The sequence below is a fragment of the Mastigoproctus giganteus genome, chromosome 1 (genome assembly GCF_048544385.1).
Source record: "Mastigoproctus giganteus isolate SK-2022 chromosome 1, ASM4854438v1, whole genome shotgun sequence".
In the NCBI taxonomy this organism is placed as follows: Eukaryota; Metazoa; Arthropoda; class Arachnida; order Uropygi; family Thelyphonidae; genus Mastigoproctus; species Mastigoproctus giganteus.
Genome location: NC_143575.1, coordinates 258893944 through 258920404, shown reverse-complemented (window position 1 = coordinate 258920404; position 26461 = coordinate 258893944). Strand labels below are relative to the sequence as shown.

General features: G+C 39.3%; 1 protein-coding gene across 1 annotated transcript in view; it reads right to left on the bottom strand.

Annotated features, from left to right (window-relative positions):
* The window catches only part of LOC150091828 (5-hydroxytryptamine receptor 2C-like), a 100077-nt gene that overhangs the window by 54892 nt on the left and 18724 nt on the right, over positions 1-26461 (bottom strand). The gene's annotated exons all lie outside the window — the stretch shown is intronic.

Here is a 26461-nt window from a genome sequence, read left to right as displayed (position 1 = left end):
ACAGCGTGGAGAAGACCTGAATTCGAGTCCCATCGATGATGTAAGGAATTTTTATGAGTCTTTTTCAAAACATGGCCGAGTTAGTCGGTCCCAATATCGTACGACATTGGAAGGAATATATCAAAATCATTGTGTATTACGCAAACAGACGTTTCCTTCAATTGCAGTACTTTTTAGTCCAATTATGGAAAACAAACCAGAGGGATGTGAAAGAAAATATTGCTGGTGAATGCAACTGGAGAAATATTCTTCATTGAAAGATAATTAATGCTTCATTAACCTGGATTCTTTTTAAATTCCATCGCTCCCCAATGGAGACAATTTTGAGGATATTCGATATTTTTAAAACTTAACTCTTAATTTTAAAAACAAAACTTTGCAGATATTAAAATTACTTTCAATGTTTGGTAACCAAACATTAAAGTTCACTTTTGCAACGAGTTATTAGCAAGAAGACTTTTGACGCGAATGTATTCGAAAGATTTTTCTTCTGAACAATCTCCAATGCAAATAATGACAATTCTCATAGCGCCATTTCGCTTTAGCCAGAAGCGACACGAAGTTAGGAGTATTTGTCTTTTGAGCTTTATATTAAAAATCATCTTGCATCACTTCAAGTTCTCTCTCCAGCTAGCAAGCTATTCATATTCTTCCTTTCTCCTTTAACCTTACGAGGGGGCGTTTGAGATTTATTTGAGGAGTGTGGTAACGTGTTACTTTTCAACTACTCCCCTTTGCAGCAATGCGTTGATTCCAACTGCAAAGAAAGTTTTTTCTTGGGCCTCCAGGAATGTGCCCACTGCAATGACGTCACTGTCAGCGGGAAAATAGACGCCAGCCAGGCATTCTTTTCAAATTAAGAAATAGGTGAAAGTCCGATAGTGCTAGATCTATGAATATGGGGGATGGTCCAAAATGTTAAAGACGCATTCATAGAATGCAGCCGTGGTGATGACAGACTTTTGAGCAGTTGTATTTTCTTGGTGGAACAAGACTCCTTTGTAGAGTTTCTCTCGGCGTTTGTCATTGATTTTTTCACGAAAATGCCCACAAGGTCTGCGTAATATGCCCCTGTAACTGTCTGGCCCCTCTGAAGGTAATACACGCAATACTCCATCATCTTCCAAAAAAACCGATGCCATCACTTTTCCAGCAGAAGGAATCGACTTGGTTTTCTTTGGAGAGGGAAAAGCTGTTTCCACTGTTTGGACTGGCTGGAAGTGATGTACCCATGTGTCATCTATGATCTCAAACCTTGCAAGGAAATTTGGTGGATCTGTTTGAAAACGATCCAAATGTTCACTTTACTTTACACAGCTCTTGTGCGTTCTGCTTTCAACTTTGCGACCTACCGTGTTGATTTTTTTCATGGCAAGAACCTCTGTCACTATATGGCACACACGTTCAGGTGAGATGTCCAAAACACCACTGGCAATGTATCATGCACACTGTAAGTAACTTCTAGAGTGTTGGACCTTGCCAAGTCTTCCACAATATGGAAAACCTGCAAGGAGGGAAGACCGTCCCTCGTTTAAATTTTTCTGCCCACTCCTTTACCATGGAATAGGACGGGGAATCCTCCCTCAACATTGTGACCATATTCTCATGAATTGCCTTAGTCCCTTTTTTCCCAAATATTGGATGACTTCAGTGAATCATTTTATTCATATTTTCTCATTCACATAACTTTGTTAGCCACTGAAAAGTCTTCGAACGACACTTACCATCTTCTCCAAAAGCTATTTTTAAGATTTCATAGGTTTCTGTTGCACTTTCCCGTGATTTGAACCAGAATTTGATAAAAATTCGCTGTTCATAAAATCACTCATTTTAAAATGCAAAACACAAAATACTTTCTATTCAACAAGCTCTAATTTTAACCGATTGCAGATAAACTGGTGATTCATGCATTACCGTGTTCAAATGAGTCCCAACTCGCTAAGATGCTGCAATTTCAAGATACAAAATCATTCTCCGAACTTTTTGATCACACCCAATATAAACTTGAATTTTAATTTTTCATCTGGCAATCAAACATCCTTTATTTGGTAAACAAGACATCGAAATATATGATGGAAATAATACCATAAAATACCACTTCAACGGGATGAAAAATTATACCACCAATTTATAGTTTATGCTGAAACCAGAGACGTGTGGAATGTGCAGATCTCACCGCCTTCTAGAATAACAGTACCAGTATACAGTAAGAGCGAAATAATAGTTCATCCATGACAAGGGTACACCCACCTTATTAAGCACAAAACCTGAAATTCTTCAATATTCCTACAGCATGCGACTTTTATTGCTAACAGGGTAAAATTCACTTCGGGTAATTAGTTACGAGTGGTGTGTGAAGAAGGGCCACTTTGGCTTTTATCCAACTCATGATTTAATGCCACGGGAATATGTGAGATGTTTAATGCTTAATGACCTGCTATTCTGAGTTTCACGTGATGATTTGAAAGTAGAGACATGCAGGACTTGTTCTATTTTGGATTTATACGAGAATGTGAACGAAAAGATAGAATACAAGACTGCAGTACACGAAAATTTCCAGGGAAAACTTATATTGACTGAAGAGAGTTGCTTCTGGCAATATTTCAAGACATTGCAGCAGACACAGAAAGATTATTATTCGTATTTGGTGGTACAAACAATTCCAGGATGAGAATTTCGTTCACAAGAATGAGATCGTGGCCAAGGTCAATATCAGGTTGTTATTGAGTTGTAGCGAAAGTCATATGGCAGAAGTAATAAATAACTTTTTAAATTAACTCTTTTTAGGATGATTACAGATTTAACGAATTTCCTAGTTAGGTTAGAAGATACAAAGCCGATAAAAAGCCATCGTGGGTTGCACAGTTGGCAAAATCGCCGTTCTCCCCACACCTGGGCGAAAAGACCTGGGTTCAAGTCTTCTCGATGACGTGAAGAATTTTTATGGGCCTTTTTCACAATGTGGCCAAGTAGTGGTCTCAGACAAGGGTAGCATGGTTTCTTCTTCTAGAAATCCAAGTTTTTCATCCAGCAAAACAGAAAATCGACCACATATATACCATGTACAGACAGTATATACGAAGAATATGGTCATAGGTGCTCCTAAAATCATATTACAATAACGACAACACCATTCGCATTTCCTAGAGAAAAACGCGCAAATCTCGCCCGAGACCGACTAACTCGGCCACAATTCCTCCCGTCTGTATGGGAGTAGACAAGTTTAGTAACAGGTAATATTATCCAGAAACAGGATAGCATGTCCTGTCGCTATAAACGTTTAATAAAGCGAAGATGGACGTTTAATTTTGGCAACGTAGTGTATATCCTTGTTCAACGTATTGTTCATTGGATTAAACATCTGTAAGGTTTGTTCACTCTCAAGTTCCTTAGAAATATTACATAAGAACTCTACTTACATCCACTTCCATATTCTTAGCTATGCAACTTGTAGGCAGTAAGAGGCTAAATCCCCAACAGAATCTTTTTGCTCCATCATTCAACCACTAAGTTCAAGTCGAGAGTCGTTATGTGCGGTCTGCTTCTCTTTCTAGTGGATATTTTCTTCTCAGGAACATTCTCCTGTAATGCCACATACATACGCGCGCACGAATCATTACATTTCAAAGTCACGTGAGGTAATAGGATACCAGAATCTTTCGCAATACAACTGAGGAAAGAGTCGTTGAGAACCTGTTGGCAGCCGAACTTCAAGTATAAAAATTGGAATAGGATTTTAAATAAGCGACGTGATTGGAAGAATTATTTAACGGGTGCTCATCAGCTTGATTACTGACTTTTTTAATCGAGTTAACTTTCCTGGACTTTTTTATCGGTTGTCTACTGAGAAAGGCAAAGACCAATTTAAACGCCAAAATGGTAAAATGAAGTAGTCAAAATAAATAACCTCAGATAACAGTTTGGACTGGAAAAACTGTCTGATGAGTTGAACAGTTTTCGCCGAGTGGAGATAGGAGAAAAATTGATAGCGACTCCTGATGATGTGATAACAGGCAAAAAATCGTAGAACTTCGACAATATTTTCACATCTTTTTTACCATTATGATCATTAGTGAGTCGACTTTAATTGTCCAAAGTGATGAATAAATGGAGATACTTTTTATCTGGATAATTAAGGATCTTGCATGAAGAGTGTTAAACGAATTTAAAAAGAAAATGGTGAACTTGAAAAAAGGGAACTGAAAAAATTGGAAAGGCGACAAGAGATCAAATAGAAATCAAAACTTAAGTGAACTGATATCGAAATTAAAACACTATCAAATAAAATCTAAATTGAAATAAGTCAAGGATCAAATTGAAGTGAAAAATCAAATCAAGTTAAAATTAAATCAAATTCCAATGCCAAACTTATAAATCTTCATTAGTAACGGCATCAATAATACGCCAATAAATCCTCCACCTACCCAACACAGCCATCGATATATCCAATCGTGTAACCAATCGATTGATATATCCAATCGTGTAACTTAGAAAAACTAGCTCCAGTTACCAAGTGTTCAATGTCCAAATGAAAATACCTTCATACATCAAAAAATCCAGCATCTATAAAAAATGACTTTCTTCTCGAGTATGGTAACCATAAAATCTTGGGGAATAACACAAGACTGAATCTTATAGAATTCACCAATAGACAGCGGGTTGTTGAACTGGAATAAGTTGCTTCCCAAGTGGGCAGAGGCTGTGAGTCTGGCTAATTTCAAAGCTAGACTGATGGCTGGGAATGGCAATAGAATGAATATCCTCTTTTGTTTTATTTTACTGGATGATGCATAAAAGGTCCATGTGATTCACGCCACACTTTCATCCTACAGCTGGTGAAAAAAAGTGCACATCGAGATTCGTCAGACCACATGATTTTTTCTATTGTTCCACAGCCCAGTTTACAGCCCGTTTCAAGGTAATTAGTATTGCACCATGCTGGTCCGAAAAAACTGAGAGCATCATTGCCAGCACTTGCTTGCACCTTTGCCTTTTTTAGGTGGGAGGTCATTCTACATGTGTCCATTGTTTTTACATTTGTTTAGTTTCGAGATCATAGTGATGGATCCAAGATTTTACTCATGAAACTGATGGTGGATGATGTTTTCCACAGACCCTACACTAGTTTGGAGCTTTGCAGTTAGTTCTTTGATGCTAAAACGGCGATCTTCCAGGATTAATGGCTCAATTTTTGCAATTTCAGACCACTAAGGTTCTTCCACATTTAAATTGTTTATACCAATGTGCAACAACATAACCTGGACAGTCTTCTCTATTAACAGCGACCATTTCTTCATGGATTGTTTGGGGTGTTTCCCCTTTCAGGAAAAAAAGGAACTGAATCACTAATCTGTATTCCACTTTATAGCATTGCAAAGAAAAAAAAAGAATTGTCAGTCCATAACTAAAATTTATGTGGTTGCTATAAAGATTTCAAGGTATCAAACGAACGAAAATTCATTTGCGAAAGGGTTCTAATTTTTTGTCCAGTAAGTGTAGAATTCAATTTTTACCGAAATAAAAAAAGAACAAATAATAGAAAAAGTAGGAGAGGGATTTGGACATTTTTTTTCCTTTTCCTCTGCTCTTAAAAGGGGTTTATTTAAAAATCTGTGTGTAAACGATTCGAATGGTATAAGTCTTCTTCCAAGGACATTTCCAGTGTGGCATTTTTTGGATGTTTTGTTTTACCAACGTGTGTATTCAGTTCCAGAAGAAGAGACTTTCACCAACTTCTCGAACTTTCTTCCATGCCTAACTAAGCGTAACTTGTCAAACTCACTCAGTAAATGTTTACCGACTGGCGTGTCATTGCGCGCGCTGTTGTGCATTTATCACTGGAGAGAAGATGGAAATTCCCTCGCCTTTCAACAATTTCAGACCGCATGTGTAGGTGTCGAAGTATGAGAGGAACGAAAGACAAAAGAAAAGAGAGAGAAAAGCGAACACCAGGAACACACTATTATCAGTGCCTTGGAGAAAACGATCAAATGAAACTTCCAGTCGGTTATTAGTTAAAAGACATCGATGAGTTCTTTAAATGAGAAGAATTGAAATGAGGTAGAGGAAGTTCTTTTCAATGTTACCTCCCCTTTCGAAATTTCTCCTTTTGTCTTGAAAAAGATGGTGGAATTTCTCTTTCAATATCGGCGTTGGTATTGAACTCTGACCATCTGTCTCTGTTCAAACAATAGAATGAAACTTTCAATAACATCGATGTTTGGTCTCTTCTTTCTCTCCATATAAAGCCGGGTATTTTGTCTTTAAAAAAAGACAATTTTCTCAGTTCTTGTACTAAGGCTCTTTCTCCAAATATTTATCCATCTCTCTTTGCTCTAGGTACATCTTTGTCTTCTCTCCCCTAAATTGTATATTATCGGGGAAAGGGGTTTAAAATAACACGCCCTGCACAAAAGTATCTGGTATCGAATTATAGGAAATGTTTTATAGAAATTACACGCAAAAAAAAGATGTCCTTCGAAATGCATTCCTTTTATCCAATAACATTTTTTATTTTAATTTAAACTTTTAATTTTTATGTTGTTAAGCTCCATTACCAACTATCGGAAATCATAGATGACTATTTTGGCACTACGTTGCTGATGCACAAGTGATTCTAAGAAAAATTTGCGATCTCCCATAAACCAACCAGGTGCATTTCCAACTGGTAATTATCCCCAATTGTGGTACATTTCCTACCGACTGGCAATGCCCTCAAGATCCTCAAGTTTCTGGAGCTCCTTCTACCCATCCTTACCAAGCAAATCTTTCCAAGTTCTCCTTTGCAGATCCATTGTCAGTTAGTACCAATTTAAAAACGCGTTCTTGCCCTCGTGGGTAGCACAGTTGGTAGAATCACCGTTCACCCCACACCGGGTGGAAAAGACCCTAGTTTGAGTCCCTTCTATGACTGGAGGAATTTTTATGGGCCTTTTTTCACGACGTGGCTGAGTTAGTCAATCTCAAGGTTGCATGGTTTTTTCTCCTGGAAACTCGGGTTTTTAGTTTGCAAATCCGAACCACGAGAGGCAATTTCATTCCATGACCACGCTTCCTCTGAACTTCACTAATGGCACAACGTACTGCTGTAGCATGTGTCAACTGCTAAAGTTACTAAGGCTATGAGGCGTCAGTATATTGTACCTGTAATTACGTGAATTTTTTTATCAGTTTGCTGTCTGCTTGATAAAAAAAACCTATTTTCCAGGAGAAAAATCATACAACTGTCGTTTGAGTTCAACTAACAGCCAAAATGCCTCGCGTCATTGAATTGACGGTATTCGAATTCAGGCTTTTTCTTCCCGGCGTGGAAGAAAGATTATAACCACTGTAGCAGCTGAGCTGGATCGCCTCATCTGAAGGCTTTAATGGGCCTGATAGCCATATACGATCTGTTTCCACTTTGGTCCAAGACTGACTACACAGCCCTTTAAACGACATCTGTTGCTTGTCAGCAGCAGTTCTGCCATGAAAGATGCCAAGGAGATTGATTGTTCTTTTTTTCATCCCTTAATTCAACGATTGCCATTTCGTAACCTTTTTATTGTCCTCTGTGACAGTACAGTGGTTTCACTTTCTTATTCATTTGGAGAGGTCTGGGTTCGAGTCTTTTGTGAGGATTGGGGAAATTTCTAAAATCCTCTTCAATATAGGCTGCAGTTAGACGATCTTGTTGTAGCGTTTTAGACGCACCAGCAACTTAGGCCATATTTCGCCTTATGTCTGTAAACTGCGTGTCTTCTGTGATCGATCTGTGGTCTGCTGGACGAAAATAAAAAACCACGCCGGGTGGAAAAGACCTGAGTTCGAATCCCGTTGATGACGGGAGAATTTATGGGTCTTTTTCGCAACGTGGCTGAGTTAGTCGGTCTCAGACGAGTGTAACATGGTTTTATCTCCTGGAAACTCGGGTTTTTCATCCAGAAAACAGAAAATGGACTTCAGAACCCACACAATTTGCAGACAATATACACAGAGTAACATAGCCTTATGTTACTCTGTGTATATGTGTTACTCTGTGTTACCGATGCTCCTAAAACTCAATAACAAACAGATACGTTATAATGACAAATCGTTTATGTCCATATACGTCACAGTTATGCATGCAACTTTCCAGGTAAATCAATCAATTCATTCAGGTGGGGGCAATTTAATACCAGTAACGATGCAAGAAAGCAAGTTTATACGCATCAGCCAAATAAAAAAGAAGAATCCCCATTTCACCTATCCATCCCTTCCAACAGTTTGTCTAATTCTTCCTGAATTTATTCAATCTATCCACTTCGACAACATCAGATGGATTTCAACGATGAAGAGGAACTGCAATTACAGTGTAAGGAAGGACCGGAGAAGCAGACAGGCAAAAGTGATCCACGTTAAGGGGTTTTGACATGAAATGAGATAAGAAATTGCTTTAAGCGCTAAACCGTTTAGAATCTTAAAGGCGTTAGAGGTTAGACGCGCCCTATTAAGACTTCATTAAGAACTGAGTTAAGTTTTTTTAATATTAAATGAGTCTTTGCGAGATGTAGTTTATGGAGATTACAAGCGCTGGAGTGAAATTTAAGCAATTTCATGATGACATTAGTTGGAGAAACTCTTGATGAAGCTTCACTAAGTTTAAAGAACGGTTAGATGGAGAATTAATGAGTAGTGATTTTTAATATAATAAGACATTAAAATGATAGCACTGAAGACATGTCCAGTGCTTCTAATTTAAATTCCTAATATCTTTCTCAACACCTGTTAATATTATAAAACTTCCAGATAACAACCATTAAAAGGAACGCATTTCTAAAGAGCTGAAGACTGATGAATATACGCACACTGGGCAAAAAAATACGAACCTTTATTCTGTATCGAAATGGGCCACGGCCACCTCTGTTTTTAATAACAGCACGTGTAAGAAGCAGCATGGATTCTATAAGGTGTTTTAGTGCGTTTTGGTCTTCCTTTAACCATTCTTCCATCAAAATACTGCGTTGCTGAAGCAAAGTTCAAGGAAGAGAACTTCGTTGCCGAATAGCTCTCTCCAGTATATCCCACATATTCTCAAAAAGATTGAGATCAGATGAATGTGGGAGCCAAGGAAGATGGTGGAAATCAGTGTCATGTTCTTCGAACCATTCTTGCATGATTCTGGCACGATGTGATTCTGGTTCCATTGTCATCAATAAAGTGGCAATCACCTTCACCCTGCAGTAGATCTGATACCAAATTCAGGTACTCCTTGCATAACATTCGACCTTCCACCGGTATCAATAGACCCAGCCTGCGCCGACAAAACATTCCCCATACCACGATACCATCTCTTCAACAAGGCAAGCAGATTCCATCGCTCCTCGAATTTCTTGCCACACTCTCTGCCTACCATCAGTGCAAAACAAAGTGTTTCGCGATTTGTCTAACTACATGAGTTCCTTCAACTGTCCCTCTGTCCAGTTACAGCCTTCTCAGCATCACTGTAAGCGGGTTTTCTCGACTTTTCTCTGAAAGCTTCTGAATAGGCAGGAGACTGCCAATACCCAATTTCTTCAATTCTCTGCGCATGGGTTGAAATAGAGCAGTTCTCCGCTTGGTTGAATACATATGGTATTTGCTGCCCACTGGATATCCAATTTTACATGCAGTCCTCCTTAGAGTACAAAGGATTCGCTCTTGAAGTGTTGTTTTTCTACCACATTTACGCCTTTCAGATGTGGAAGAGCTGCTTGTTTTTCAGTTAATAAAAACCTTTGTAGTAGTAGTACTACTACTTTGAGATGGATGCATTTGAGAAACCGGTTATGCCTTTTGTTTCTTGGATCGTGCTCCTGCTGAACGTGCACCCACCATAAAACCTGTTTCAAAATCTGATAGTTCACGCATTTTCCCCTCTGGCATCAGATTTATTGGAGTCGAACAGCTTGTATATTCTTTATACTCAAAGAGTATTAATCCCCTCACGCCACAGTTTTCTTTGCAACTATTTGCATTCCTTCTGTCTGTGACTGTCTTAACACAAAGTTCGTATTTGTTTGGACAGTATGTGTACTATATGGCCAAAAATATTTGATTACCATTCCATGAATATTGTATACTGTGGCAGAAGTCCCCACATATGCGTATCGGCTCAGACATACCAATATACAGTACATATTGAAGATCTGCCTTCGTGGGTAGCAAAGTTCGTAGGATCACCGTCCTCCCCACACCGGGTGGAAGAGACCTTTCGAATCCCTTCATTGGTGGGGTTCGAACTTAGGTCTTTTCACAACATGAGTGAATTAGTCGTCTCAGGAGAGGCCAGCATTGTATTTTCTCCCGGAAACTCGGGTTTTTGTCATCAAGCAGCAAATTGACCACACGAACACGCAGTTTTACAGACGTGTTATCCTAAATTGCTGATGTCTTAAACTCTACAACAACCAACTATTAACGCAAAGATCTGCGTGTGTAGAAGCAGTATTTTAAAGTACTGGTAATGGATCAGAACATACAGACTTTTAAATCGCTGTATCAATGTTATTCAAAGATGGAAGACTGTAGGTGACAGATCATGAGGGTAGTTCGTGAGGCTCATAACATATCAAGAGGCAACAGGAATAAAAAGTTCAAGCCTACAGCACATCAACCATCCTTAGGAAGTCGAAATGTTGGATTCAGTGGAGATAAGCCCGATATCACGTTCACCAGTGAAAAACGGCCTTTAGAATGGTATTATTCCTTTTGGAATGGTATTACTAAAAAATAAGCAAAGGTTGGTGGAGGCAGTCTAATAGTGTGGACTGTTTCAGTTGGTTCAGACTTGATCCCATAGCAGAAATGTGTGAAACTACGAAGTCTGCGACCTACTCGAACATTCTGGACAATTATGCGCTCCTTAAGCTGCAGTCTAGGACCTTATCAGTATAAGCAAGACAACGTCATTCAGCGAGGAACATGCGGGACTGGTCTGACAATGACGTCGAAAAAGTTGGACTCAGAGATTAGACCTCAGCCCCAGTGAAAACCTGTAAAACAAATAGAAAGGCCAGTTAGGCTGTGACCAAAATGACCTTCTTTCTAAGCGGAAGTAGCAATTGCTTTGTAGGAGGAATGAGGCGAAGTCTGGCGACACCCATCGGAAGTTGGTAGATATATGTCCAAGAGTGTCGAAGCTATTGTAAAAGCCTCAGATGGTCCTAATATGTTTTAGGTTTTGAATTAAAAGTTCGTTTTGCAATTTCCAGAAGGGGAGGCATACAACCATCGCCGGAACCCAACTAAATTCTTTAAAAAGAAGTCCATAAAAGTTCCTTCTGCCCCAATAGCATTCGAACCTAGGCTTATTCCACTGCGCTATCTGCGAGGACGGCGTAAAAAAAGGCTTTATGGTTTACATTTTACTATCACTGCTACCATGGTTTCTTTTAAAAACAAATATGGAATAGATAGAACGAATCCCAAGCGTGGTACGTCTATAAGTATAGATAGACTCATTTAAGTGACTGGTAAGATTAATTAAATTATGCACGTATGTAAAACATTAATCAATCTCTGGTTAACTGACACTTCTTGAAGAGTTTGATATTTTTAATTAGAATGCTCAAAGTATTGCGTAACTGGACTTGCACTGCTGTTAATGTTTCAGCTGGGTGCTCTTGTGACCAGGATCACATCACCTGCAGCGATATCAAACGTTATTCAAGCTGACAGCAAATAGGATTGTCGGCTATGGTTTCAGAGGTGAGCGAAAGTGTTAAGTTTCATATTGAGTTAAATTATCACAAGATGAAAATAGTATCTTCCAACGAGAATAAAGATTATGAAGACGGCGAGGAGAATATTTTCGCGCACTTTCCATTGAATACATGGAGATAATTTCTAATTGGCTTTGAGCCATTGTTCTAAGGTATCAAGGTAATTGGTGTAATGAATGCATTTTATTAGCGTAAACGGATTCTTAGGTTTCCAGAAACTTTGTATTTCAATTTCATGACAAGGATTGCAAATGCGAAATGCCTAGAAGCCAAACATTGCATGAGTTGAATTTCTTTTTCGTTTAAAATTAAAAGTTTTAATTTGTCAGTAGTCAGAATTTGATCTCAGTAATGACGAGCGATATCAAAAAATGGTTGTTGTTGTTGTTGTAGTTGGTTTTAGGATCATCAGCGACTGAGGCACCATGATTGTCTGTAAATTGCGTGTGTTCTGAAGCTGATTTTCTATTTGCTGGACGAAAAACCCGAGTTTCCGGGAGAAAAAAACCAATACTGCCCTCGTCTGAAACCGACTAACTCGGTCACGTTGTGAAAAAAGACAATAAAAATTCCTCCTGCCATCGAAGGGAATCGAACTCAAGTCTTTTCCACCCGGTGTGGGGAGAACGGCAATTCTACCAACTATGTACCCATGATGGCTTAAAAAATGGTTTAATCCAGTGTGCCAACAATAAAGTTCGATAGTGGCAGTGTGAGGGTACGGCCATGTTTTATGTGTTTTGAATTTACGAGTAGTTATTAGTTGTCTTCAATGAAACCGTGAAGAGGGCTCTCTATTGCGTCAGTCTTATCAATTCTGCCTTATGAGAATTGTGGAATTTCTTGAGATTGGTGATGAGATTGGTCCAATGATGAAATAACATTCTACAAATGGCGATCTTGTGGATGGAAACAGCTCGATCAAATAGTAACAATTTTTTTTTTTTCAGAACGCACAACCTTGTCACGGATCGGGTATGACAGCTAACAATTGAATCGGGTTCCTCCTGTCAGGAGAAAACAAAACAAAACAAGGAGGTATGGTTACAGTGGATCCAAAAAAAGCAGCACTGGACTGCAGAGGATTGAAAAAAACCCCAAAAAACTCGATTGGTCTGACGAATCCTGGTTCCTGCTGTTTCTCGCTAGGAAGATCATTATAAGGTGAAAAAGCATAATTCATTGAACCATACCGCCCGGTGTTAACAGTGAAGACTTGTGGTTTGGAAAGTGTTTTGTGGTGCACACTGGGCTCCACAGAGTGCCACAAGTTATATGGAAATTGTTTTCCAACCAGGTCATTCCTTAATGCATGTAGGGTATCCATCTTCCAATAAGTTCTTCCAACAGGATAATAAGCTATGTCACAAGACCATAACTGTAGAGAATTAGTTCCAGAAACATGAGATGGAATTCAGCCCATTGCAACGGTCTGCCCAGTAATCTAGTAATTTCACATTTGCAATATCAAGTTCTTAATCGAATTGAGCACATGTGAGATGAAGTGGGGTTCTTTTTGGAGTAGAAGTCCGGTTTGTTGTGTTTCAGGCGCATCGACAATTTAGACCAGCACTACATAAAAGATAAGGTAAGCAGCAGCCGTTATCAATCCACTGCAGGATGGAAGCCTCCTCAACAGTTTATGTTGAGGAAAATGGACGGTAATCTGTCACGCTGGTCCAGTGCGAATTGGCAGTTCGACCGTATTTAGCAGTCAGGGGCCTGAACCCCGGTCTACTCAAAGAGCGTGTGCTACTGCACTCCCGCTCCTGACCACTAGGCTGGAGTGGCAAATAGCTAGAGTTCTGTGGTCCATTTGCTGTTTAATTGGCGAAAAACCGGAGTTTCCGGGACCATGGTACCCTCTCTCGTGAGACGTCCGACTACTCAGGCACGTTATGAAATAGGCCCATAAAAATTCCTCGTGTCATAGACAGGATTCGAACTCAATGTATATATAGAGCGGTGATTACAATAACTGTGCTACCCTCGAGGACAGAGGTCTGCAAGTATTTCATTTGCAACAAGTGAGGGAAGCATCAGTTCACCAGCATTCCTGAGACATACTTTCGACACTTCGTTGAATTCATTCTAAGACGAATTCACGCATTTGTGAGGACAATTGGGGAGGGAATCACCCTCTATCAGATAAGAGAATCTGATAAAGTGACTACAAGTGTACTCACTTTCAAAAAAAAAGAATCTTTAAGCTGTTATTGAACCATTCTTCGAAGTATGTTTTGACTTCAATGTTGAAATTACAAATATGATCTTTTAAAACTTTGTTTTCCATATATGAACTGTATGCAAGGTACTTTAAAGCCTTCCAGTGCATCTTTTGAACCAAAGATGAAACGGATTAGCCATATGTGGGCTTGCATCATCATGGAGCAGGCTGATTCCAGCTTTCAAGTCTCTCAGTCGCTTGCGTTTGATGTCGAGGCTGTACTACCACAGCATTAAAGCTTCAGAATACCAATCTCAGTTAATGTGGGCATCAGTTCTTTAAAGGTTTTATTATAAAAAGTTCCCTGAGACTGGCAGGTGTCCTGATACTTTTCACGGTACAGTGTATAGTCTACAAAAATAAATAACTGGACAAAGTTGTTTAATATTCTTTTAAGTATTTCTTGTCCTCATAAAGAACTTGGATACGAGCTGTTGTTGTTGACTTAAAAAGTTAGCTTGGAAACATTTCTCAAGATACATTCTTACACACCACACGCATGCGCACGAAAATTACCAGTTTGATGAATAAATAATCGCTCGTATTTATGATTCAGGACAGAAATAGAAACTGGGGAGGCAGGTTAAATGATACATCGATGAAGTGCGTGCTCCAAGGAGAACAGCTGATATTTGTGGCAATATTTTTGAGGCTAGTTGTCAGGTGCCACTAATCGAAGATAATGTTTCCCAAAGTCCTTTAGGCGCATGATGACCGTGTTCTTCGAGAAAGTTAAACTGGAATGAAAATCCTGATTTATCTCCTGTTAATGCTTGCTGGTGGTTTGCGAAATGTACTGAATCCTTGAAATAAATAATCATGGAACGTTAGGAAACTTTATTGAATGAATAGTCACAGAAGAGTCACGCGATACAAAACTGATTTCTTTCTAGATGCAAACAATTGGTTTGCACGCCTGTTGAAACAAGTTTCATAAATAATTTTCGAAATTCTGGTACATCGAAGCTTTATCATCCAATGAGAGTAAAATATTAATGCCATTCATGAAATTTTGCGTGACAGATACTTGCCCTCTTTTATAACACAGAGAAGAACAAAAGAAATTTTTGAAAAATCATTTAAATTGCTTTCTCACGCGACCACTGAATAAAGTGGCATTTTTCAACTCTCCTCTGGGTACACTGAGTCCGCGTAAGAATGTTGTATTTCTGGATTCAGTCTTCGTGGATTCGATATGTCCGAAGAGTAGATTAATAATAATGACACTTCGCAGATTAATGCACTTGCTGATTCAGCTCCATACTCTTGAGAATGGAGCTGCATCAGCAAGTGGATTAATGTTGATGGTATGCTTGGAAGATGACAATTGGATCTTTCGTATCCTTCTTTTTCTGGTGGAAACCTTATTCATAGGTTCGCTGTACGCGCTCTTCTTTCCAGTCTTAGAAATGCTGTAGTGCACCACTCTAAAACTGTAAATTGCATGTGTTGTGTTGTGTTGTATAATCAATATTCTATTTGCTGGATGAAAAGACTATGCCACCTTCGTCTGAGACCGACTAACGAGGCCACGTTATGGCCGAGTTACAGTGTTTTACCATCCCTCGTTTAGCAGGATTTGGCACCCTCTGTTACGTTCTGTTTCCCTAGGTGAAATCCCACCCGAAGAGGCCCCATTTTGACAGCATTTCAGAGACCCAAACAAGCATGACGAGGGAGTTAAAGAGGGCTCCACAAGATCAGTTCCACAGAGCCATCCAGAAGCTGTGCAACCGTGCAAAGAGGTGTAGCACGAGGAATGTACTTTGAGATTAAATTAAAATACATTTTTTCCCTTAAGACTTCGATTTTTTATGAATGTAGTCTTAAAACATTTCACAACATACCTTCTACACTAATTCTAAATCTTCTGCAACTACAGTTACCAAAAAGAAGCCTATCAGCATTCCTGATACTCTTATTTTCGAATTGCCAATATTTCTTGTGTCACATTCTGAATAATTTCCACATAGAACCTTCTCCATCTCAAACACCAACGAACGCCCTCACGGCCTTAGTTTCCTTTCCGCACAATTAAGGCAACCGCCTCAAACATATCACATCCAGAAAAACTATATATATATTATAATTAATGGCAATTTTGAAGAAGTGCTCATCAGTTGGTACCATTGTGTAGGTGTCAAAGGGTTAATAATGATGTCAGCCACAGTGTTCTTCTACGATTCAGTACACGTCATAAGTTCAGTGAAGGAGATCGATTGGGTTTCATTGTCCCAATGAGAATAAAAGCTTTCAAAGGCGTTGTCTGATTTAATAAAATACATAAAGAGATGTTTACAAAGGGGTGTAGCTGATGGATATCGATTCCATGAGCTGTATGCCAGAACTTAACGATGCTGAATGGAAACCATCCAAAGATGGCCACCGTGAAAGAAGAAAAGTTGACAGGCGAAGAACTTTACATTTAATTGAAATATTAGAAATATATTTTCAGTTGGACTAACTTGAAAATTGGTATTAGGAATTAAGAATTTTTTTCGTCTTCTATGTTCAAGAAACTATTCCGTTTTATGTATAGACGGTGTGCAAAGTAACTGAGGCCATGAGGCGTAGGTGTAATCTTTAATGATGGTTCTAGACTCGAGTTTTTTTGAGCCGGAGACCGATTATCTTCCTTATCCTGAAAAGAGAAAATAAAAAGGTTGTTTCCATCGATGGATCGAAGAAAGTTGAGTTGCTGTCAGTCAAACCAGCACTTGTAATTTCTCTTTTTCATACGGTGGAGGTCGTTATCGCAAAGAAATGTCTGAAACATTAAGAGCCATAAATCTATTGGAAGTTTATTGCGAATGTGGCACACAGACCACTGTTCGCTATAAAACATTCCATTCTGAATGAGGGTCGAAGTTGGTACATGGCCAGGAAGATTAGATGCCCGATTTATATACATTATCAAGATCATTCATGTACACACTGGCGTGCCCTCCCATAAAACACCATTCTTTTTTTAGATTAAACTGTCTTTGTTAATTAAGAAATACCATACAGCTACAGCATTGGAAAATCGAAATCAAAAAGGGTACGCTTCAAGGAGTGTTGTGCCCCTCAAAGAAATTAGAACTGCCTAATGGAAATATTGTGTTGAATAAATTGGCTTTTGTCTGTGGTCTTTGAGAAGAACTATAAAAAAAATGAACACCAAGATAAGAATGGCAAGTATGTGACAAAAAAAAGGGCAAAAAGATGAATGATCAATAAACTTTCTTATAAGGACATTCGGTGAAGAATAATTTCTTGTCAAGGGAGGCTGTTTTAGTGAGATAAGACGCCATTGTGATGGTTTTGATTGTGTCCTGATGAGATAAAAAAAAGAGGTTGTTATTTTGTGGTAAGAAATTACGGCGTAGTTTTAAAGCAAACGACTATTTTTTATTGCCGAAGATAAATACCATGAGGTTCTACAGGTTATTGGGTTTCACTGAGCAAAGAATGAAAAATATCATCAAGGGTGCCTGAGACACCAAAAGGCTTTTATATAAAATATTATTCTTACTTGAAAACAATCTACACTACAAGACATTGACCATATTTTCAAATGGCAAGAGGCAAACTGCACCACGCAATACATACACTGCTCGACAAAATGAACAGGACACGTAGAAATAGCGGAGTAACTCGTTCAGCTTCAGATAAAATTTGGTATGGTGCTGTTAACAATACAATAACAATGAACTGAGGAGACAGCGAGAAACTTCTGGCAGGTATCAGGGACATTAACAGGGTTTGTATAAGAATTACCAAAAAAGGCCACATTACAGAAATCGATACAAGATGCTCGAAAATATGGTCACATGGCGATTTCGAAAGCATAAGGATTTAATTTGAATTCTCTCAAGTCAGTAAGAAAAATATTGCTGGTGTGGGGACCAAACAATATCACAATAATCAAAAATGGGAAGGACACTGAGTGGACAGAAATCATGGGATACCTACCTAGTAACGGGTAGGGCCACCTTTCTCCCGGATAAGGGCAGTCACACGGCGAGGCATTGAGTCCACAAGTTCACGAAAGCGTTCCACAGGTATTTCCATCCATGTTTCCTGCACCGGTGTCCATAATTCCGTCACATTCCTGGGTGGAGGATCAAAAGCGCGAACGGATCTTTCCACAGTGTCCCAAAGATGCTCCTCAGGGTTCATGTCCAGTGAACGAAGAGGCCATTCCATGATGGTATGGAATGAACCATATTCTAGTCACCACGGCTCTGTAGGGAGGCGCAATGTCCTGCTGGAAGAGTCCACTGCCCTGTGGGGCACGATGACCATGAAGAGATGCAGATGGTCTGCAAGGATGGACACTTAACCTGGACCGTTCAGAGATGCGTCTAGACGTACCAGAGATCCCAACGTGTACTAGTTGAATACGCCCCAGACCATTACCGACTGTCCACCTGCCTAAACAGTTCTTTGTTTACATGACAGGTACATTGCTTCGTGCGATTTCCGCCAGATACGCACCCTCCCATTCCCTCGAAATAACTGGAAACGGGACTCGTCGGACCAGAAGACCCGCCGCCAATCGCCAAGGTCCAGTGCCGATGTTCTTTCGCCCAGCTGAGGCGTAGCGTCCTTTGTCGTGGTCTTAGCAATGGGACTCTGGTGGGTAGGCACCTAATGGTCACCTGATAGCACTTGGTGGAGACGTTTCTGGCAGCTCCCTAGTTTGAGTCGTCGGTGTTTTGTGCCACTGTCGCTCTCCAGGTGGCTGAAACAAAGCAAGACAGACGTCGACGGCCACGTTCATCCAACACCTTTTTCCATCCACAGTGCTATCCACGATGAGATGTTATTCCGGAAATGGCGTATTCCCGATATGCTTTTGATACTGTCGAACGGGGACTGTGCAATTTCTGTACCACCTCCGCCATAGAGTGACTCAAGGGTGGGACACCCACTATCATCCCTCTTTCAAAGTCGATTAACTCACGACGTTTATCCATAATGCCATCGAATTACCGTCTATGTGAATTCAGTGTACCTATATAAAAACGTCAGAGGTGGGTTCGTCCACTAGCGAGAGGGGTAACAGCGTCGCGTTGCCCAGGAACCAGGTGTTCCATAAATTCTGTTCTTTCAGTGTATAAGCTGCTTGCCGAGAAGAAGTATAATTTTGTCGCTCTTAAAAATTGAGGAAGAACGCGTAATTAATCCAAGATCAACATTGGGAAATGGAGGAAAGTCAGATCGAAATAGGACGCCTAAGTCTTTGAACGTATCACGACTTGCAACTAGAGAGTTTCCAATAAAATAATCGGTAAAGACGGAGGGTCTATGAATCGAGCGAAAGCGATATAATTTACATTTTAATGGATTTAAAAATTATTTTTATTGAGCCAAACAGAGAGGAAATCAAGACAGGACTGGAGTTCATCGCTCAGTTGAAAAATAAATAACTTTGCAAAGTTTAATATCATCTGCACAGAGTTGCCACTCAACGGTAAAAGACTCAAATAAAGTTTACACGTCATTAATGTACACAATAAAGGAGAGCGGACCCAAGGGTGATCCTTCAGGAACACCTTGAGAAACTGTAAATGGAGTCGATGAAATACCACAAATTATTATTATGGATAGTTTACGATTTCTGAGCAGTTAATCAAGCAAATCCAGTAAAGGGGATCGTAGACCATAAGATGAAAGCTTGAAGAGCAGGAGATCGATGTGGACAGATTGAAATGCATGTGAAATATCAAGAAAAAAAAGAATCATTTTTATTTCCTTTGTCCAAATTAGTTTGTTGGAAATGAAAGAACAAGGCCAGATTTGAAACAGTTGATTTCATGGGATGAAAAGCATGCTGGTAATTATTGATAAAAGGGTGAAAGTAGGAACTAAGATATTTATAAAGTAGGAATTCATAAATGTATTGTTGGTAGTTATAAGGCACAGCATTATCACCCTCTTTTTCATGGCGATGATATAAGCATCTTTGAACGCTGAAGGATAACAACCATTAAGAAGACAGTAAATGAAGAGATTTGTAAGAATTGCAACAAGAGATGAACTTATTTTCTTGAAGAAAAGAGCAGGAAGGGTATCAGGACGAGAGCAGTGAAATCTTTAAGCTGAGAAATGGTTGACTGGACATCATCAGTAATGAGAACTAATCTATCAAAACAGTGATTAGAATTATTCAAATGGATAACACGGATTTGAAGTTGCAGTTCAGGAGAACAAAGTTCAAAAAATGGGTAGCGAAAAGATTAACAATGCCAAGAGGACAGTTGATTGAGATATTCGGATCAATAGTTAACATAGGAATTCTGGAAGATCTCGATAGCCGTTTGAGATAGCACCACAATGATCTCGAATTTAAATTCCGAGTAAGTTCAGCTTCACCTGAGGGAATACACAAGCTTGTTCGACATCTAGAGAGGGATGTTACCAGGATTAGCGGTCGAGAATGTGATGGGAACGAACTAAGAAATTGCAGAATGGAGGATTAAGTACAGATAATCGATGTAATTATCAATCGATTCAAAACTGTGGATGAGAACCCAAACAACGTTGCCCAGAAGCCAATTTAAGAAAGTCCAGTCAATGTGTCTAAAGCTAAAAAAAGGTCAGTCAGAGGAAGGTTCAGAAATAGAAGAAAAGAAATCAATGACAATTGGGAAGTGATTTGATCGGATGAAATTATTACCCTTAGAAATTGTGAAGAGAGTTGATTCATGGGTAAAAAGTAAATTAATGTAGGAGGGGTTGCGGGTGGGAAAGGTACAGATTTTAGTTAGAACATTACTACGCCAAATGCTGCCGAATTGCTTAGCCAGTGAATTTGGAGAACGATTCGGGTCAAGGGCAGTTGGGAACATCAAAATCACCCAGAATAAGCAGTACTGCTTTTGGAGGCTTCAAAAAGATTGTTTCTTCTATAATATTCTCTAATTGTTGAATGGTGGCTTAAGCAACTGGAGAGCAAGGTAAAAAAGCATAAGCATAAGAAGCTTTCCTAAATAATAAGGCGATATCTTCAATGGGAGAATGTTCAGATGGATTACTTATGATTAGAAACGAAGCATAGTCTGGATAAGGTGGACAACTTCCTCACAGAGGTGTGAAGACTGAATTCAGTGTTGAGAAATTCCTCAACGTCTGAAGGATCCTGTGAAAGGAACAAGCCGACTGACGAAAGACCAAGCTTGGCGAGGAACAGCTTGAAATCTTGAGCTCTTATTGGCTCCGAAGGCGAAGAATGGCTCTCTGCCTCTGTTAGATGAAGAACGAGATACGTTAGCTGATATTGTTGACTGTTTATTAGAGAGACGCTGATTAAAACTGGTGGGTCAAATTCACATTATTCAGCATGAGTACTCCAGAAGAGCAAGTAGAATCGAGAAATATATTTGGAGGAGTGGTGGAGAACTTAACATTGTCAGACAGAGGACTAGTTAACTGGCCTACATCCAAAGAAGAGTGAACATTGATTAGAAGTGGCTGGGCCTTCCAAATAAGATGATAATGACATGTCAGGAGTTATAAATTCAGCTGATTCATGACTGTGCGATCAATCTGGATGGGCTCTTTCCCGATTTCACTTTCAGAAGAATCAGAAATGAAAGATTGATTGATAGTGTTTGTTGGGTTAGGCGTAAGATCTTCGGTAGTACCACCGATGTTCGGTGGGAGGACTACCGACTTAAATCCGATGTTCGATCGGATTTAAATCTGTTGATCGTGCTGGCCACGACAGTCATTGAATATCTTCAATTTCATGATATTGCTCCGCCACTTGAGCTCTATGTGCAGTGACGTTGTAGTGAATGAAAAGAAAATCTGGCCCAACCTCACCCCTAAGAAGTCGCACATAGGGTTCTTGGACCAGAGAACACACGTAATTCACAAACATAATACACTTGGGCAAATTAATTGATATTCCGGGTAGCCCTAGTGTGATATTTATTATTTATTTATTATATGATATTGTTTCTGACCAAGGTTTGCCCCACATCATGACCGTGTACCCAGATGGCACTGCACTCTTTCAACAAGGCTGCGTCCCTTGTCACAAGGTCCTCATTGTGCAGGAATGGTTCGAGCATGTCCAAGCATTTTGTGTGCTTTCCTGGCCGTCAACATTAATTAATTCCCTGATCCCGAACTTAATCCCATGAAACATTTGTGGGATGCGGTGGAATGCAGTATTTGTCAGTCCACGATATTGCCTCCCTCCATCGCCAAACTTTGAACCTTCTTCTATCCAGCATGTTCACGATATCTGAGGACACCTCCAATGTGTCGGGGACTCAATGCCACAGCGAGTTTTAGGTGAATCAGCTTAGACCATATTGCGCGGTGTTCGATTTGCTGTTTTTGGTTGAAAATCCCGAGTTTTCAGGAGAAAAAACCATGCTCTCCTCGCTGAGAGCGACTAACTCAGCCACATTACGAAAAAGACCCAGGAAATTTCTTCCTGTCCTTGATGGGATTCGAACTCAGGTCTGGAAAACGGAATCTTCAGGAATCTTGCGTCACTAGTCACATAATTTACATAAAACTTTCTAAATTATAAATTTTTATAAATAATTCATAAATTCATCTACAAAATGCAACTTTTACAATCCCGTTCTAAGAAGGCTTTTAAAATGACAGTGACAGTGGATGAGAGTGTATATTCCTCATTTGCAGATAATTGTTTTCTTGTTATAAAAATATGCGCATAATTTAAGGTACTACAACTCAGAGGCACTCTAAGGTACCAACTCAGAGAAGAGCGATTGCAGTTTTCGAAATTCAAAAGGCCTCTTTTCATCCCAGTGATTTGGCATGGCTTACATCAAGATGTTTAATATTCCTCATCCAAGTTTCCATGACAACAGAGTCATCTCTGCGGATGGCGTCCGTTATTGCTACTGCGTGTTTTCTCGGACAGCTGTGTATGATACTTCGAATTGTAGGCTTTTGAGGAAACTGTCTTTATGCGCTGTTGGTGAAGGGGAAGTTAGCCTGCTGTTTGGAGGGATCATGGTTTAAAGTCGTCAACTATTGTTCCATCTCTATTTTGGTTTTAACCTGAACAATGAAATGAGGAACTATTTATTTTTTATTATTCAAACGTTGAAGATTGGCCGAGATTTCCAACATGTTTCATACCACCATTTTCAAGATTTAATAATTGATAGATGCTTATTAACTGATTACAAAGGTTAATTGAGCACAACCCATTAGATTTTCTTTTTAATTATATAAGCAAAAACTCAATCAGATTTATGGAGGAACTATGACATTACTGAAGAGTGGAAAATGTTTTTAATGATGAAGTTGTGTACTTTTTAACTCTGGGTCGGACTGCTGATGGAGAAGTTCACTGGTCAGTTTCTGGCAGTATCTAGCATTTGACCATGCCTATATTTCCCTGCATCTCACTTCAGGTAGCAGCCTACCAGGTTTCATGCGGTTTCAATAATCGCTTTTTTTTTATTTACGGGTCCTGAAGTAAAGAAATTTATGTGAATACGGAAAGATGGACAAAATCAGTCTCTGTGCAGCCATCAAATATTTAGGACAAAAGGAACTAAGGCCAAAGGCAATTCATGAAGATATGGTTACAACATTGGAGGAGGATGCCCCTTCCTGTCCCATGGTTAAGAAGTGAGCAGTAGAATTTAAACGAGAAGCAGAGCCTGGAAGACGGTCCACGTTGTAGAAGACCTGCAACCTCCATAGTGTGCATGATCTGGTGATGAATGATCAAAGAGTGACAGTTCGCTACACTGCTAGCGTCTTGGGCATCTCATCTGAACGTGTTGACCACATATTAAAAGAGGTTTTTGCTATGAAAAAGATGTCAGAACGATGGGCCCCAAAATTGACAGAAGATTAAAAAAAAGAAAGAAAAAAGGGTTGCCAAGACAACTGAATATTTGCATCATTTTCCAGGAGATCTAGCAAAGTTCCTTTCAAAGTTTGTGACCATGAATGAGATGTGATCCATCACTTTAAGCAGTTCAAACAGCGAATATAGAGCTCTTCTCCCTCTCCAAAGAAAGCCAAGTCGATTTCTTCTCCTGGCAGGCGATGGCATCGTTTTTTGGAATGCTCATGTACTGTTTCTACTAGATTACTTTCAGAAAGTCCAGGAATCGCTGAGGCATATCATGCAGATTTGGTGAGGCGTTTTCGTGAAAATATCAAAGACAAATGGGGAGGAAAACGCTGAAAAGGAGTCTTGTTCCACCAGGAAAATGAAACTGCTAACAAGTCTGTGGATACATCTTTAAAATTGGACCATCCCCCATTTCCGCAGATCTAGCACTATCGGATTTCACCTATTTCTTAATTTGTAAAGAATGCCTGGCTGGAATCTGTTTTTCCACCAACAGTGACGTCATTGCTGCATCCTTGGAGGCCCAAAAGAAAACTTCCTTCGCAGCTGGAATCAAAGCACTGCAACATCAGTGGCAAAGGTGTATTGGCGCCAAAGGGACTCTGTTGGAAAGTAACATGTTAACAGGCTCCTGAAATAAACCCTTCATACTCAGGCCACAAACTTTTCAAACGCCCCTCGTATAAAGCTAACTTCCCACACACAGGTACATCAGTTTTATAATTGTTCAAGTTGTAGGATTTTAGGAGCTTGAGCGACTAAGGCCATATTGTTCCGTGTATACTGTCTATAAATTGCGTATGTCCTGAGGTCGATTTTGTTTGCTTCAGAAAAATCCCAAATTTCCGGGAGAGAAAGCCAAGCTTGGTAAAAATGACTTTTTTGAAATATCAGGTTGAATCATCCATTCATTCTCGCTATTATAAAGCAAAAGAAAAGACAAAACGGGCTATAGCAATGTTTAGAGGGACATTCCGATCTCGGTAGAGACCACAGTGGATTATTGATCACTTTTCCAATGTAACTTTCTACTGATAAAGGAAAACATAATTGCCTATTTATGAACAACGTGTGAAAATGAGAATCCACGAGAGCGATTGTTATTTTCTCACGAGACTTCGGTTTCAATGAGATTGAAATATTGAGCAGTGAAGAGAAGACTTACCATAGAAATTAGGACAAAATCCAAGGATAAAGAGAATGTCTAGATGTGAAATTTCGTTAATGAAAAAGTAATTAAATAACTTTTCTAAGTATGCCCTCGTGGTAGCACAGTTCGTTGGTAAACTCAGGTATTTTCCTTCGGCACCTGGTGGAAAAGACCCCAGTTCGAATCCCGTCGATGAGAGGAAGAATTTTTATGGGCCTTTTTCACAACGTGGCCAAGTTAGTCAGTCTCAGAGGAGGGTAGCATGTTTTTTTTCTCCCAGAAACTAGGATTTTTCAACCAGAAAACTGAAAATCAACCACAGAACACACGCAATTTACAGACATCACGGAACAATATGGCATTAGTCCTGAAACCCCATTGCAACAACAAATATCAACGGACTGCAGTTACTCAATCACTGCCAGAAATAAAATCGCTGATCCAAGAGTAATTTTATAAAAAATTTGATTTTCTAATGGATTTTTTCGTCTGAATCTGACGCAAGGTTCAAAAAACAAACAAGAACCTGAACAATGTATTAGTTAATATTTAAACTGCCTTTTCTGCATTCTTTTATTGGGGTGCACTAAATAAAAAAGGGGAATTACACTCATCTGCGAAGCACTTCGTTTTGGATGTATTTGGTTTCCTTCCTTTTCGTGCTTCAATTATACAAGTTTCACGTAGCTGACGATGTCAAAATCGATATCTACCATCAAATGCTGCTGATTTCGTTAAAGAACATTTAGACATCAGTCCTCTTCAGTTGATATTTTTAAATCCCATCCATTAGCGATATTAATGGTTGTTTAATATGTTATCATACCACGGTTAGCCGTTAATTTCTACTTCGGGAACCGATTTTTCAGAGGGAGGGATATTAGAACGTTCTGAAAATAACTTCCTTGTAGCGTAATACTTTAGAAAATTTCTTAGACAATCTTCTATCTTCAGTTAGACAGATACACCGAGACTTGAGAAACATTTAGGAAAACAATGGATCATAACACGATAAGTTTGAAAATCTTCCAGTCCTCACAATCTGTCAGGAAATTCAGTAAGTTTCGGTTGTTTAGTATTCTGCTATTCAGAACATTATATAAATTATTCGGTACGCGTTAAGCGCCAAAGAACCTAAGGCTAAGAGGGTTCCGTGGATTGTTTCTGTAATTGTGTATTCTTCGGTCGGTTTACTGTTCTCTTGACGGAAAATCTGAGTTTATGGAAGAGAAAACTATGTAACCCTCTCCTGAGACTGAATAATTCAGTCTCAAGAGAGGCTGAATTATTGTCTTATCTTTGAATCTTTGGTCCACCGTTGACTCCAGGCTCTCAAATTATTGACAAGTCTACCACCAAACATATTTGTTTGGGACTCCATAAGGTAAAATGACACTCATACTGTCTCCCACTGACTGATATCTCTGATGTTTCCTGCATACTCTGAATTTTGAATTTTTTTTCCATCCTATCGATGTAGAAACGCTAGAGCTAAAAAAAAAAAAAAAAAAATATGA